This window comes from Bos mutus, chromosome 1 (assembly GCF_027580195.1).
Source record: "Bos mutus isolate GX-2022 chromosome 1, NWIPB_WYAK_1.1, whole genome shotgun sequence".
In the NCBI taxonomy this organism is placed as follows: Eukaryota; Metazoa; Chordata; class Mammalia; order Artiodactyla; family Bovidae; genus Bos; species Bos mutus.
Genome location: NC_091617.1, coordinates 155,789,826 through 155,805,141, shown reverse-complemented (window position 1 = coordinate 155,805,141; position 15,316 = coordinate 155,789,826). Strand labels below are relative to the sequence as shown.

The window sequence follows — 15,316 nt, the reverse complement described above, 5'->3', positions numbered from 1 at the left end:
CTCCAGGGGAGCTGGGCAGGCAGGGACAGTCTCTGCTATGGAGAGCAAGGCTCTTGCACCTCTGTGTGGGAGGTGAGTTGAGATTTGGACACCAGGCAGGTCTGGGACACTGCTCTGGGCCTGCAGAGACCTCAGCTATGGCTAGGCCATATCCTGGGGAGGAGCTGGGCATGGCCCTGTCCTTGCCCCAGCCCCACTCTGGTGGCCCAGCTGTCTTCCCAAAGGCCCCGTCCACTCGACCTGTGGCCCAGGGCTCTGCTCACGCACAGGCCCTCTGGGGCCTGGTCACTGTGACAGTGCCCCTGGGTTTCCTGCCTGGCCACAGGAGAGTCTGCCTGCTGGGCTGGTCTCCTGAGCCCCTGCCAGGCCACCTCCTTTGTGGAGCCTGCCTGTAGCCCCTTGGGCAGACCCACCCTCCTTCCCTCCCTGGCTGCCCTCCTCCTGTCCCCTGGGTGGACCCCAGGGCTCCTTTCCCAGAGTCAGGTCAGGCTGACCTGCTGTCCTCTTTGGGGCCCCCCTGCCCTGGGTCCCAGGCTCTTCCAGGAGAAGCTTACAGACTTGACCCAGTGGATTCCCGTCCACCGTTAGCTCTTCCTGCCTGAGGCTACACGTCTGAGTGTCATCAAGCATCCCTGGGGTCCCATCCTAGGGTCTCATGTGTGTCCTGTTGGAGTCACTTCACCGAGTTCTGAAGTCACCAGGATACGTACTCGCTCTGACTGTGTTGACCGGACACAGCCAGCTTCGCCTGCCTCATCCGAGGCTTAGGAGTTGCTTCTTACATATTTAATGTTGTAACGACATGTTAACATTCAGTTACATTGTAAGGGTCTGGACTGCAGTCAGGGTGGGTGGGCTTGCTCCTGTTGTGGTGGAGGACGTGTTTAAAAGCCGCACCTGTGTTGTAACCACAGGGGCTGACACTTGAGTTTAGAAGCAGACGCTGCAGGCACAAGGTAGGTGTTTGCTCTTGCCCTCGCTCCGCTCTGAATAGGAAGGAAGCCCCCTGTTCCTCTCTCGAGCACTTCTCCCGGAGATGCTGAGTTTTACTGAATTCCTTCTTGGCTCCTGCTCAGAGTCATGTGTTTTTGTTATTACTTTTCCCGCTGGGGGGTGGATGGCGCGATCAGTTTTCCACGCGCCACACGGCTTTGCATTCCTGGGGTCACAGCTTGTCTGCTCTGTTCACACGTGACCTGCACCCTTTCCTGGCTCCTTCCCGAAGCCGAGAGGTGGGGCACTGCTTTTGAACCACGAGACTTTCTTGTGGGTCCCCAGGAAGCTTTCCACAGCGTCCACAAGCTTCCTCTTGGTGGACTGGGGAGGGGGCGTTTCCTCTAGCCCCTGTCCCACCCTGACCCCAAGGCTGGACCTCGCCCTGCTCCCTACAGAGGGAGGGGCTGGGCCTCAGCCCCTTCTGCTTCAGGCTCCCCTGGAGTCCCAGGCAGGGCTTTGTCCTGGTCTGGCCCCCACCCTGAACTCCCCCTGGGGTGGATCCTGCACAGCCACCCTGGCCCGCCCCTTGGATGTCCTGTTGTCTGGCTGATGTCCCGGTCCCAACATCTCAGAAGGAGCAGATGGCTATGTTGGGACCGCCACCTGCTCTGGGGTCCCACAAGGTCCCTAACCAGGGCCCTCCCCTTCTGCTTGGCCTCTGGAGCCTGCTGGTGTCCCTTGTCATCATGTGACAAAACCTGTTTCGCAAGGAATTTTCCAAGTCCAGTGAACAGTGGGCACCAGTGCCCTGGCCACATCAGGACAGACATGACTAGTCAATCACCAACACTCCCAGCACGATGGAACCTCAAAGCTCGCCTCTGTGGGTGGCCTAGAAGCAGCTCCTCATGACTGGGGTGCAGGTAGGGCACCCGCCCCTTCTGTCCTTGTCTCTGTGGTAGAGAGACCCTGTGGTCCGTCCCGAGGCTGTGCACTGAGCCCCCTCCTCCCCTGGCTCAAGGTGGGCCTTTGTCCTCTGCTCCCTGGGGTTGGGACAGCCCCAGACTTGATCTGGACATGACAGCATGTAACACACAGCACTGTGGGAGCAGCTTCCAGAGTCGGGGTGACCCTGCATGCCACTCACTGAGCTGTGTGGTCACCCCCAGCGCTGCAGATGGTGGCCTGTCCCCCAGCTTAGTCCTGTATGAGGGTGGCTGGTTCACAGTGGCCTTGCTGTGCCAGCCAGGGTCCAGCCTGACTGTGAGGCTGCGACCTTGGGAGTGTTTGTCACAGCAGCAGAACCTAGCGTCGTGTGACAGATACGCCTCCTCCTGGTTCCCACCGGGGAGACCTAGGAGAAGACACAGGTCGTCGCTGAGGCCAGGGCAGGGCACCACCAGCAGGGCTGCCAGGAATATTGGGAAATAAGAATTTTCTGCAAGAAAGAAACAGCAGATCAGACGTGCTTCCAGGAAACAGAGGCTCCCTTGGGTACTTTCATGCTGAAAGTCTGGCTGCTCCTGTCTGTCCCTGTTAGAGGCAGCACCTGGGGTATGGGAAACGTACACCAGGCCTGTAGAAGAGATTCCGTGAGCTCTGAGTTCTCCAACACGCACGGTGGAGCCAAAATCAACCTGAGTCTCACTCAGCTCACGTGTGTGTGCTAAGTCGTGTCCAACTCTTTGTGATTCCCTGGACTGTAGCCTGCCAGGCTCCTCTGTCCATGGAATTCTCCAGGCAAGAAGAGTGGGTAACCATTTCCTTCTCAAGGGGCTCTTCTGGACCCAGAGATCAAACACGTGTCTCCTGCATTGCAGGCAGCTTCTTTACCGCTGAGACACCTGGGAAGCCCTAGAGCCACACTCAGACAGCATGCAAAAAGAACAGATGTTCAGAGAGCCTTGAGCCCCAGGGGGAGCCATGGGGCATGACGGAGGCCTGGAAAAGAGCAGCGCAGAGGACACTCCCCAGGGAAGCTTCCAGAAGGCAGCCAGAAATGCACTCGGAGGAGAACTTATCACTGTAAGTGTTTTCATTATACACAAGACAGAATAAAAAATACATGAACTAAGCTTTCAATTCCAGACTGGAGGGAAGAAAAATAAGACAGCCCGAAGCCCAAGGAAGCAGCAGAAATATGTGAAAAAAGGGGAAAGTGGCTGGTTTGGCAAGTAGAAAAACCATGGAATTGGTACGCCTGAGACCTTGAACGTCCCCGGGGAGCTGCCTCTGGTGAGTCGGGTGTCTCCCCTGGGCGGCCGTCAGAGGAGGGGCACCCCCCACTCGCTCCCCCAGGACCTCTATGCTGCCAGGAGCTCCTTCCTTGCTGTGCTTTCCAGGCACTGGTGGGGGCTTTGGTTCTTGGCTCATCCTGCCGTTTCCAACAAGGATAAAGATTCGACTGCGGCACAGGGAGCTGGGCCCCCAGGACAGAGCAGGGGTCACTGGCCGCCCAGGGATTGGTTGTTTCCCATGGCCGAGTAATCACGCAGTGGTTTGGGAAGAGAGCCAGGGCTCTGATGGCCAGGCGTCTGGAGGCCTGAAGAGCCACGAGGGCCGGGAAAGACCACGGCACCTCATCCAGGGCCAGCCGAACTGGGGGCCTGAGCCCACGGCTAGTGCCCAAAGGCACCGCACCAGGGTGAGTCCCAGCCGCCCTGCCCATCCTGGCCGGGACAGCTGTCTACAGATGTCAGGTGTCCAGGTGCCTTGGGAGTCCACGGCCACATGGCAGGCCCCCAACACAGGGCCCCCGTCCTGAAGGAAACCAGGCACTGTTCCCCCACCTGCGCCCCAGAACCAAGCTCGGCTGGCTGAGCCCCCTGGAGGAAGCAGGGGTCTCTCTGGAGCCCTTGAGGGGAGCATCGGGGGCGGGCCCTTGGCTGGGGACCCTCGTCCCTGCTGTGGCTCCTCTCCCTCTGCCTCTTGGCGTCGGCCCGGCTCCGGGGCCGCGAGCAGAGACACACAGCTGCTCGGAGCAAAGCGAAAGTTGTTTGTATGAAGCTGAACAAGACTGTCATATATTAAAGGCAGCTGTAAAACAGGACTTAGCCTTGTAATAATATTTTGGTTTTATTTGCACTATGTGCATCCTGAAAAATGTGAGTGTGACCTCAGCCCAGGGGTGGTCACACTCCGAGCCCTGGAGTGTTTCTGCTGCGGGTCAAGACTCTGGGGCTCCCAGTTCCAGGCGCCCCTACAGGGCCCTCACAGACAGTGGCCTCAAAGGGGTGAAATGTGGCCAGGCATCCTCCGTGGCTCACCTCTGGAACTGCGGCCCATGGGAGTTAACACAGGAGGCATCAGGTGTTCCCCATCCCCAGCTCTGGACTGAAGGTCGTCGTGTGCCGTCTTCCTGGATTCCTTCTGGCCCCTTGATGTAAATGCCACCGTTGTCCTGGGTCACACACAAGGACGCCGAGGCTCAGGGAGGTCGGGCCCCTCTTCCACTGAGGGGAGCCTGAGGCCCGGGTCCCCAGCTCACGAGAGCCTGCTGGCATGGCCCCCACGGCGCTGTGGCCTCGGGACAGACAGTCACGTGACCCTGTCCACACCGGGATCTGGGAGGCCGTGCAGCCCCCACACAACGGGAGGAGACAGGCAGCTGTGGGCAGGTGCACCGTGAGGCTTCGGCCAACTCGTGTCCTGGAAACGGACCCTCTGGCCTCCAACCTTCAGGCGGAGCAGCCAGAAACCATGGAGACCAGGCGAGCGGCTGTGTGAAGCTGCTGCTTTTGGGGCAATTTGTGAGGTGGGGACAGATAGCTCATACCCCAGAGTCCTGGACACCTGAGTGAGGGGTGGCTTCGGCAGCCAGAGCCCAGCAGGCTGCCCCAGCCCTGTCCCACCACAGCCAACCCTCGGCCCCCCGAGGCGGAGGCCGACCTTGACCTTCCCTGGAGCTGGCTGCCTTGCAGCCCCGAGCTCCCCAGCCCAGCCAGGCCCCAGCCAGTGTGTCCATGCAGACCCGGCTCCTGTCCGGCGCAAGCCCCTCGACCCCTGGCCAGGCCCACCCCCGTCTCCTCCTTCCTCTCCCCAAGCCCACCCTGGGGCCTGGCCGTTCAGGGTGTCCTCACTCATGGCCCTAGGCCCCTTGCTTGCCAATGTCTCCTGGGACTTCATCCTGGCCTCACTCATCACCCTCCCCCACCCCCAACTGCCCTTCCTGATGCCTCTCCTGGGACCAAGGGGTTTCCCTGGATCCCAGCCCTGCCCAGAGGCTCCAGAACCCAGGCAGGCTCTGTGCATCCCTCCCCTCCTCCTCTCCTGACTCCCACACCTGCCCAAGCCCCACGCCTGTCCTAGTACCCACACCTGCCCCCTCCCCAGACCTGCCCCCTCCCCAGACATGCCCCCTCCCCACACCTGCCCCTCCCCACACCTGTCCCATCCCCATACCATGCCCCATCCCCTGCATCTGCCCCCTCCCTACACCTGCCCCCTCCCCAGATCTGCCCCCTCCCCACACCTGCCCCCTCCCCTGCACCTACCCTCTCCCCACACCTGCCCCCTCACCTGCACCTGCCCCCTCCCCACACATATCCCAGCCCCACGCCTGCCCCCTCCCCATGCCTGCCCCCACATATCCCAGCACCCTGTCCCATCCCCATACCATGCCCCATCCCCTGCATCTGCCCCTTCCCTACACCTGCCCCCTCCCCTGCACCTACCCCCTCCCCACACCTGCCCCCTCCCCACACCTGCCCCCTCCCCTGCACCTACCCCCTCCCCACACCTGCCCCCTCCCCTGTACCTGTCCCATCCCCACACCTGCCCCCCCCACACCTGTCCCATCCCCATACCATGCCCCATCCCCTGCACCTGCCCCCCTCCCTACACCTGTCCCCCCCATACCTGTCCCATCCTTACACCTGCCCCCTCCCCACACCTGCCCCCTCCCCACACCTATCCCATCCCCATACATGCCCCATCCCCAGTGGGCATGTCAAGCTACCATTCAGGCTACAAAACCCAAGTCAGGCACCACGGAACACCATGGGGATGATGGAACTCCAGGTGCAGTGGAGTGAACCACGCAGCCCCTGCTGGCCATGTACTATGAAGAGGTGTGAGGTGCCATGTGGTTATGAGCACTGGACTCTGCCCATGGTGATGCCGCCAGGGAACCCTGGGGCTGGGATGATCTTTTTCCGCCCTTAGATGAGTCCTGGAGATTCTGAGACTCTGGAGGGAGTCTTGGCCAGCCAGTGACTGACCCAGGGGAAACCTGGGCCCTCCCTGAGGGTCCCCATCTGTTCAAGCACAGGGCCAGGTCTCTGCCTGTGTCCCCAGGGCTGCGGGCTATAGGTGGGATGGCTCAGGACATCTGGGGAGGGGAAGAGGGGTGACTGGGGGCGGCTGTCAAGCACAAGAGGCTGGGTGTTTAGTCAGTGATTCTGCATTCCTGCATGCTATAAACAGAATTCCCACTTGACTTTTGTTTAGGAGACTTTATTAATGATTTACATTTCTGCTCAATTGTTTATTAGGTGTTAAGTTGATATTCCTACAACTGCGCCCTGCTGCTGAGACTGGGGCCTCTGAGTGTGTGCACGAGTGTATATGTATACTCGTATGTGTGTGTCCAAATATGCGTACACAGTGCATTCACATGCGTGCAGGCTCACACGTGCCCCTTGCACATGTGTGTGTACACATGTTTGTGTGTGCTTGCTCTTGAGCTCCTGGGTCCTGGTGTCTGTTTGCTTGAGGGTTGATGACCTGCAGAGGGGGATTCTGCAGCAGTTGATGCCAGGGGAGCCATGCTCTAAGGGAGGGTCCCCCTAGCTCTGCCATTTCCCGTTTAGAGCTGCTCCCAACCTGGAGGACTGAGTGGCCCCGCCATCTGCCTCAAGGGGCCCACGTGAGCCGCTGCCTTTGACTGGCAGGTCCAGACAGAGCCTGTTTAATCAGATGGTGTTTCCAGGAACAAATAACAAACACACTTTCTGGAAGCAGCAGGAACAGCCTGTCTCCCTGGAGAGGAAGGAAAACAAGAAGCTGCTGGGGGCCACAGCCAGGACAGCTGGAGCCGCCGGGGCCTGAGCTCACCAGCCGGCTTGTGGGAAGCTCCTCTGCATGTGCAAAGGCCCTGAGCACGGCAGCCTGCAGCCTGAGTCGGGGGGCCCAACCCCAGCCAGAGCAGGCAGGGTGAGTGGGTGGGGTGGAGTGCGGCCGGGGCCAGCTCTGGGCTGGAGAAAGGAAGAGCAGGGACCCAAGACTTCACGTGCTGCTTCTGTGACCTGGGGCCTTCTGGGTGGGGCTGGCGCATGTGCATTGTGGGGGCTTTGCGGGCTCTGGTCGGGAGCAGAGCTGCCCCTGCAGGGCTGGCCTCAGGCATCCGCTCCCCAGGCAAGCTCCTTGGAGGTGCCTCGCTTCCAACATCCCTCCAAGCCCAGCTGTGATGTGGGGGAGGGGACCTTGCCCTCAGAGGTAGGTCTGTGGCCTCTCCCCTCCCCGCCCCTGACCCCCTCACAGGGAGGAGGGCAATGTCCTTAGACAGCAGGGGCTCCTGACCCAAGTCCTGCAGGATTCACGTAGAACATTCTTTAGAAAGCCACAGATTTCCTTCTAAATCTCAGTCCTGCTGAGAGTCAAGAGGAGGCTGTGCCCACGTAGCCCTCTCTGCTTCTTGGAATTTTACCTGTTCCCATTGTGCACCCGAGCCACCCCACTCAGCTTAAGCCATCTGCTGAGGCCACAGCCCTGGGCAGGTTGAAGCAGCCAGGGGGTGGAGGGCTCCCGTGGGTGGGCTCAGGGGGCACCGTCTGCTCTGCCCACCAGACAGAGATGGGAGGGGTGAGCAAGGGTCTGTAAACAGTGAAGTGCTCTGCGCACACTGTGCTCCCAGGGCTAGGTGGCTCAGTGGGGGGCGGGGGTGGGGGGCTCCCCTTGGGGGAGGGGAGGGGCAGGGGCTGCAGTGTCCGGTGGCCTTCTCATGGTGTGGTGCCTGGTGGCCAATACTCATGGTGAAGGAGGAGATTTGGGGCCCTGGAGTCTGTCCAAGGCCATGGCTCCCAGCTGCGTGCAGGCCACCTTAGGCCTGGGGTATGGGTTCCCTGGGGCTGGGTGGAAACAGAAATCCAGATCTGAGACCTCTTCCGGGTGATTCTCAAGTGCAGTGGGTGCGAGACCCCTTGGCCAGCATGCAAGTCAGGGAGAGCATGCTCTAGTGGTGTTTCTGGGGAGGCCGGGCTGTGGGCCCTGGGGGTGCGGGGAGACCAGGAGCCGCTGGGCGGTTGGACGCCAAGCCTCCCAGCCTCTAACTTGGATGGGTTGTGGGTGAGTTCTCCTTGTCGTCCCTGTGTGACCTGGAGGAGCTCGGGATCTCTCTATGGTGGGGGCATCATCACAGGCCTGGTGCTGGGCGCATCCGGGAGAAACACCTTTTATTTTTAGTCTGGGTTTTCAGCTTTGCAGGCAGCTGAGGACTTGGTGATGCTGTCACCTGGATCTCGCCTCTGAGCTAGGAGCTGGGGTGTCAGCCCTGCGCGCTTGCCTCCCGCCTAGAATCGTTGGTTCCTGAGGACACACTGGTGTGGGGAGGAAGAGGGCCGCGGGGGTCAGGAGCCAGCCCTGGGCGAGCGGCCACGGGGGCAGTTTGGCTGCAAACAGACAAAGCCCCTGCAGGCCACGGCCCCTGGCTCAGCAAGGGAGGCTGTGGGAGGTTCCCCAGGACTTGAAGGGGCCCCCAACCCCTGCCTCAGGGAACTGCAGCCCTGAGTCTGCTGGCCTCTGCCAGCCTCAGGCGCCTCCCTCCTGGTGCCCTGGACCCCCAGCAGAGGAGGGGCCGCTGCAGAGGGCTGGGGGTGCCCAAGGCTCAGATGCCCCGGCTCCAGGTGGGCATCAGGCCTGGCCTCTCCTGGCTGCTGGAAAGGCCGTAGCACACGGGTGCTCTGCGTGCTGCCAGCTCTGGGTGCTGGTTGGGCCCTGCCCCCCTCAGCCCCAACAGATGGAGAGGTGATCTGAAGCCAAGGCCATGAGCCCCAGAAACCTGGCTGGGCTGGCACCTGGCTCTCCTAGCCCCAGCCTCCCATGGGTGTGACCAGTGCCGTGAGAGGTGTCTCTGAGGCCGGTGGTGGCAACCGTGGGGACTCAGCCTCCCCCCACCTACCTTCCCCTGCCCCCTCTCCACGGAGCTGCCCTGCGCAGGCCAGCTGCCTGGTGATGGCGTGGGGACTCGCTGACCTGGCCCCGCTTCCCGAGGGTCCTGGATGTGGGGTCCAGCAGATCCCCAGCTGTCCTGGCTGGAGGCGGGCCCCCATCAAGTGCTGCTTGGCTTCTTTGGGGGAAGCTGTAGGGGCAGATGAGGGTTCCAGAGGGGGAAGCTCACCCCAAAAGAGTGTTTGGGGATGTCCCCCCTCAACTCCAGTTTCCCTCATCTGCAGGGGCTGGACCACACGGCCTTGGAGCCTCCCCAGTGCCCGCCGCCCATGGGCTGCCACGTTCCTGAGGACCTGCGGTCTCCATACTCATTGACACTGCAGCAAGGACCCTGACGAGATGACAGCCGCCTCCTCTCTTCCTGCTGGTTTCGGGGCTGGGGGAGGGGGCACCGCTAGAACCGGGAGAGTGACTCTCGAGCTATTTTGTACCCAGTCAGGTGCATCTCAGAGAAGGCGTTTGCTTTATCGCTGGAGGAGCAGGTGAGGTTGTGGGGGCCACATGACCCAGAGCTGGGGCCAAATAACCTCGGCCCAGGGTCTGGGCCCCCCACCTTGCCTGCAGAAACCCCAAATGGCTTAATGATGCAAGACAAGCAACTCAGGCCACCCCTCTGTGCATGTCTGTATCCTCACCTCTTCTTACGAGGACACCATCCCTGTTGGCCTGAGTGCCCCCCTAGTGATATGATATCATTTTAACCTTTAACCTTTTAAAGGCCCTATTTCCTAATACAGCCCTGTTCTGAGTCCCTAGGGTTGGAGGCTTCACCATCAGCTTTTGGGGGCACAGCTCAGCCCATGATAGGGGCGTTAGCAACCTCAGGTTTGGGGTGCATTGGCTGCCCACCTGCCCATCTGGCTGCTGGCATGTCTGGGCTGCAGGAATGTTTAGGATCACAGAGGCTGAGTGTCTGAGGTGAAGAGAGGCCAGTTGGGGGGCATCTTGCCTGTGGGCCTGTCCTGAGCTGGGTTCACACCCCCATCTTGTTGGTCTCCCCAGCCCTCCCATCTGTAAAAGAGCCACGCCCGCTGTTGAGCAGCTCTGCGAGCCCTGCCCACCACACACACAAGGGCTGAGCCCACCCACTCAGGACAGGGACACTCAGAACGGGTGTCACAGGCCCCCTCAGCATGGGGCAGGGCCCTGTGTCCTGTCACCTGGGTCCGTCTGCCCACTGCTGGCCCTGCCTTCCTGTAGCCACACTTCACGCTGTTTGGGGGGCTACAATCTGATGACTCAGATTGTAAAGAATCCACCCGCAATGCAGGAGACAAGGGTTCGATTCCTGGGTTGAGAAAATCCTCTGGAGGAGACAAGGGTTCGATTCCTGGGTTGAGAAAATCCTCTGGAGAAGAGAATGGCTACCCACTCCAGTATTCTTGCCTGGAGAATTCCGTGGACAGAGGAGCCTGGTGGGCTACAGTCCACGGGGTTGCATAGAGTCGGACATGACTGAGTGATTAGCACTTTCACTTTCCTCCTCTGACTGTCTCTCTTCTGTGTTTCCAGGCTTGGTGTTCACTTTTCTCTGCTGGGAGAAGGGGCACCATCCAGCCCAGAGCCTAGAGAAGCGGAGAAACAGCCATCATGTGGCCCACATATGAGGGAGGTTTCAAAGTCCTGTTCTGAAGGAAGCCACCATCAGGAGGCCAGGACCTGTCTGACTCACCCTCTGTGCTGTTATTCTGATGCAACTTCATTCAAAGTCAGTGTCAGGAGCTCTGGGTCAGTATCAGCTGTTAGGTGAAAAGTGGATTCTTTGGCCAAATTAGTTTGGGGGATGCAGAGTTAGGCAAGGTTGAAAACAGGCCCTGCAGCAGCCTTAGCAGTGCCTTTAATGGGCCAATGTGAACTCTGAACCTCGGGGGACGGGGGTGGCAGCAGGATTCTCAAACTAATTGGTGTTTTAATTTTGGGGGAAAATTTCACGAGGCCAGTGTCTTATGAACATATTTTGATAATGCTTCTTTAGAACAGCCAACAGTGGAAAATATAGGGCAGAGATCTTTAAAAAACTACACCTTAACTCTTCCTCACTTTCTTCTTATTGTTTAAAATTTGAGAAGGGACTTCTCAGTCCAGCCTCCCGCCTCGCCTGCCCCTCTCCTGCAGACGTGGTGGTGGGGGGCGGGGGTGGGCAAGGTCCCTTTCTGCCCAGGAAGAGACCAGCTGCCAGGCATTCAGGCACCTCCTCTCTCTAACTGGATTCTCGTTGGGTTTCTTAGGTCCTGAGGATGCCCTCGATGCTCCCTTGACTTCAGTGACCCCAAATGCTCTTTTCTTTAAAAACGTTGCAAATACAGGATTGTTGGATTTGAACCAGTGTCCACAGGTGCTGGACACGGGTGTCAGGATGCCACAGCATCTGGCCACTTTCTCCAGCGTGATCACGGCAGGGGATGGGAGTTTGTGTGGGTGTAGATGGCCTGCCACGGGGTTGCAAAGAGGTGGACACGACTTAGCAACTGAACAACAACAAAAAGGCAGCCTGCCACCTGCGCCCCCAGCTGCCCGGCAGAGGCCAGCTCCACTCCGTCTCTTCAGCCCCACTTGTGTGTGGCTTTCTGATTCGCATCTTTGCATCCTGGGGTTTCCCCTAAGGACTGGAGGAATTACGATGGGAGCCTTGCAGGCCGGTGAACCAGGAGGGTCTCTGGGACTCCAGCCAGTGCCAGCTTCAAGGCTTGGCCTCGCCAACACAGTTGATTAGAAGCCCTCCCACAGGCACCACTGTCCTTGACCAGGGGGGCCGGGGGCACCGGGCCAGTCTCCTTTTGGCACTGAAGCTGGAGACAGTGAGAGGTCAAGGACAGGCAGAAAGAGCAGCCCTGTCGCTCCGTCCACGGTGACCTCACTTTCCAGATGCCTCCACAGTGTGGGCAGCGGAGTGAGACCCAGGACAGTGGCCAGTGGACCCCAGGACGCATGGTGCCACCCTGTCTCCTGCCCGCAGCCTTCAGGCCCGTCGGGGGCCTGGAGGCGGCGGGTCTGGGCTTGGCGCTGCGCCGGTGGGAAGGACCACGAGGAGTTTGAACAAAGGCAGTGGAAGCATCCATCCAGCGAGTTCTGAGCTGTGTTTCTGCAAAGCTGTGCCTAAATGGCATTTTGATAAGTTAATTTCCCATCGGCTTGTTGGAATTTTGGCAATACTTTCTCTTTTTCTCATCACAGTTACGTTTCCCGGCTCATGGTGGGCCCCTGAGCGGCAGGTGCACGCACAGCTGCCTGCTGGCTGTGTCCTCGCCACGTGGGACACCCAGCGAGGTCATCATAAGAGGGCTTTCCTGAAGGAGCGAGGACGTGCCAGGGGTGACCCTGGGGGCTGGGGTCCAGGTTGGGCTTGGCTGTGGCCCTGTGGGCTCCTCCTGGGTCAACCATGTCCCGGCTGCATTAAGGCTCAGGGTCAGAAGTGTCCTTCATGTGGGAAGTGACCACAGGCTCTGGGGAGTGACCACAGGCTCTCTGAGACCCCACCCCTGCCCTCCAGGTACCAATCAGCCTCAAACCCCACCTTCCTCCTGGTCCACTGTGGCTCCCTGACCCTGTGGACTGTTGTTCTCCAGGTGGCAATCTGGCCTTTTCAAGTTGAGCTGCTCTGAACCCAGGCCCCACCTACCCTGTCTCTTCCGCATGCACCCCCTGCCCCATTCTCTCTGTCTGGTCCTGGGGGGCAGAGTCCAAACCCCCGGCTGTGCTGACGTCTCTTGGGCAGCAGGGGGTCCCAGAGGCCTCAGCTTGGAGCGATTAGGGCTGTCACAGGCACCCCAGCCCCCTCCTTGCTGGCTGCATTTCCTGTCTGCCCTGCCATGGCTATCAGCCTGCTTTGGCCCAGAAGAGAGTGTCTCACTTCTAAGCAGAGGTGTTCAGGGCCCTTGCGTGGTCAGCAGTGTCCCGCTGTCTCCTGCTCTGGCCCTAGAGTAACTCCCTGGGCGACCCTCCCAGGCAGGGAGTGTGGTGGGGGTGGGGGGCTGTCGTGAGATCTGGGGCCTGCTGGGGACGCAGGGTGATCCAGCCCACCCAGGACACACTCGGAAATCAGGAAGGTGGCCAGACACAGCTCCAGTCTCAGGGGACCATGGCTCAGAGGCGCCGGGGTTTTTAAAACTGCACTAGAATGAAACCGGAGCTTCGCCACGGGCCTGGATCTTCAGATGAGCGTGGCCTGGACTTTCCCTGTTTCTTTCTTTCTCCAGAAGTTCTTGGCGAGAGAGCTGATTGTGTGAAATTTTTTCCGGGCAAGGGTAATTTCCAATTATTCTATGATATTTGCAAACACTGCAAGAGCAAGCAGATCTGTGCTGTGATGTTTTCCAAGAAATAAAGTCTCTCCAAGTGGCCCTAACTGCTTCCTCCAATGGCGCAGAGAGAACGGGGCCCTCTGCCCGCTCGCTCGGCACCAGTCCTGCGGGCAGTGGTGTGAGCAGGGTCTCAACAGGCGTCTCAGGCCCTGGTCTGGGAACGTGTGCGTTCCTTCTCTGAGTTCTTTGTGGAAAGGCAGAGCCCAAAGCTCAGGTACAGTCTCAGCACAGCCCACCTGTCACTCAGGCCAAGGTGGCTTGTGGCCTGGTCCCTGTCTCCTGTCCCTTCCAGCTGTCCCCAGGTGGGCTCTGTGGTGCGTGCTCCTCTTCTGGGCTGATGCCCCTGCTCCATGACTGCCACCCCCCAGCCCCCTGCCATCTGCCTCAGCAGGCACTGCTCCCCTGAGATGACTGGCTTCCAACAGTTCTCCAGATTTAAGATGGTATTTAGTCCCCACTGGCGCACATGTCCACAGTCAAGCTAATGCACTTGCCCAGGTGAACTCGGCAAGTTCTCCGTAAGGATGAGAATGCGGGAAGAGCTCAGGTGCCTCCAGCAGGCACCACGTGCCTACGGTGGGGTCGTTCATAGGACAGGAAGGACCACGCTGGCCTTCACACGGCATGGACCAACCTTCAGTGCATTTTTCCAAGTGAAGGAAGCCGGAGCCCAGAGCCCACTTCCTGTCGGAGCCCATTTCTGTGACATCCTGGGGAACGTAAGACTGCTGCCTTGGAGAACAGGTGTGACTGCCCTCTGCCGGTTGGCACTGGGACAGTCTGACCCCACAGGAGCCGGAACCCGGAACCGTGGACATTCATGTGACCAGAGGCCCAGTGGCCGTAGCTTGGAGCTGGGACACAACCTCTGGGCACGCCATTCACTGTCCTTGGCTTGTGCATAAGCAGCCAGTTCCGTGGGTTCTACATCTAGAGTTGCCATCCCAGCCCCCTGCTCATCTTCCTAGAAGAGGCCATGTTTCTGAGTTGGCCTCTTACAGAGGGGAAGCTGGCACCAGCTCTGGGGCTTGGGGGACCTGTGATGTCCGGTCCAATGGCTCTGCCAGGTGCAGGCACGGTGATATGGTGGCAGGAAGCCCAGAGCGAGTGGGTTGGGGTGGGGGGCACTCAGGAGCCAGACCTGCCTCTAAGGTCATCCTGTCCAAGTGGCTCGGCTGGAGGGGATAAGACTTGTGGGGACGCAGCTGGCTCATGGCTCAGTCGGGCCCAGAAACCTCGGCTCCTGAGATCCTCCGCTGCCCCACAGTGTCTGTAGAAGGAAGAGCCCCGGATCCAGCCAAGGGCATGAGGGGAGGCTCCTAAAGGTGGTGGCCCAGGGTGGCTTCCTGCAGGCATCTCAGAGACCAGCAGTGGCCCGTGCAGGGGCAGGTGGTCCTGGCAGGTGCTGAGCTGGGCGGTCAGGACCTTGTGCCGCTGCTCTGCACTCAGGCCTCGATCTCTGGCCCTGAGCCTGACAGTCTGACTGGCATGTCCCGGTGGGGTCTCAGCTAGCTGAGCAGGGGAGCTGGCATGCTCGAGTACGTGGGAGATGACCCTCCCACCTCTGCAGGAATGAATGCAGGAGTCATGTCCATCTGTCCTGATGTTTGTGTGCCAGGGAGGGCTGTGGACAGACGCACAGACCTCTGCCTGTCTTAGCACCTCCTTGAAGAGGAGGCCAGGGATCACAGAACCAAAATTCTCTAGGTCTCCCCAGCTGCATACCTTCTGGGGTGATGGGTGCACAGGGGAGCCAGGTGGCCCTAATATTTCAGAGTCAGAGGATGCGTTACATGTGGGAGTCTATAGCAAGCAGCTGCTGGAGAGATTCAAGGAGACTGAAGGCTGCCTCTGCCTGGCGGTGGGGCCTGGCCGGGCTCCCTCCTCCCGCCTCTATGCCTCCTCGTACACTG

The 15,316-nt window shown here is 59.9% G+C and overlaps 1 long non-coding RNA gene across 2 annotated transcripts; it reads left to right on the top strand.

Annotated features, from left to right (window-relative positions):
- The first annotated feature begins 2,890 nt into the window (after positions 1–2,890).
- Positions 2,891–13,436, top strand: LOC138992080 (uncharacterized). 2 transcript variants are annotated; one of them, XR_011467937.1, is made up of 4 exons: positions 2,891–3,171; positions 9,327–9,584; positions 10,615–10,830; positions 11,331–13,436. It is a non-coding gene; the product is annotated as an uncharacterized lncRNA (long non-coding RNA). The 2 variants fall into 2 exon arrangements; XR_011467939.1 differs by lacking the exon at positions 2,891–3,171 and adding an exon at positions 6,867–7,089.
- The last annotated feature ends 1,880 nt before the right edge of the window (positions 13,437–15,316 follow it).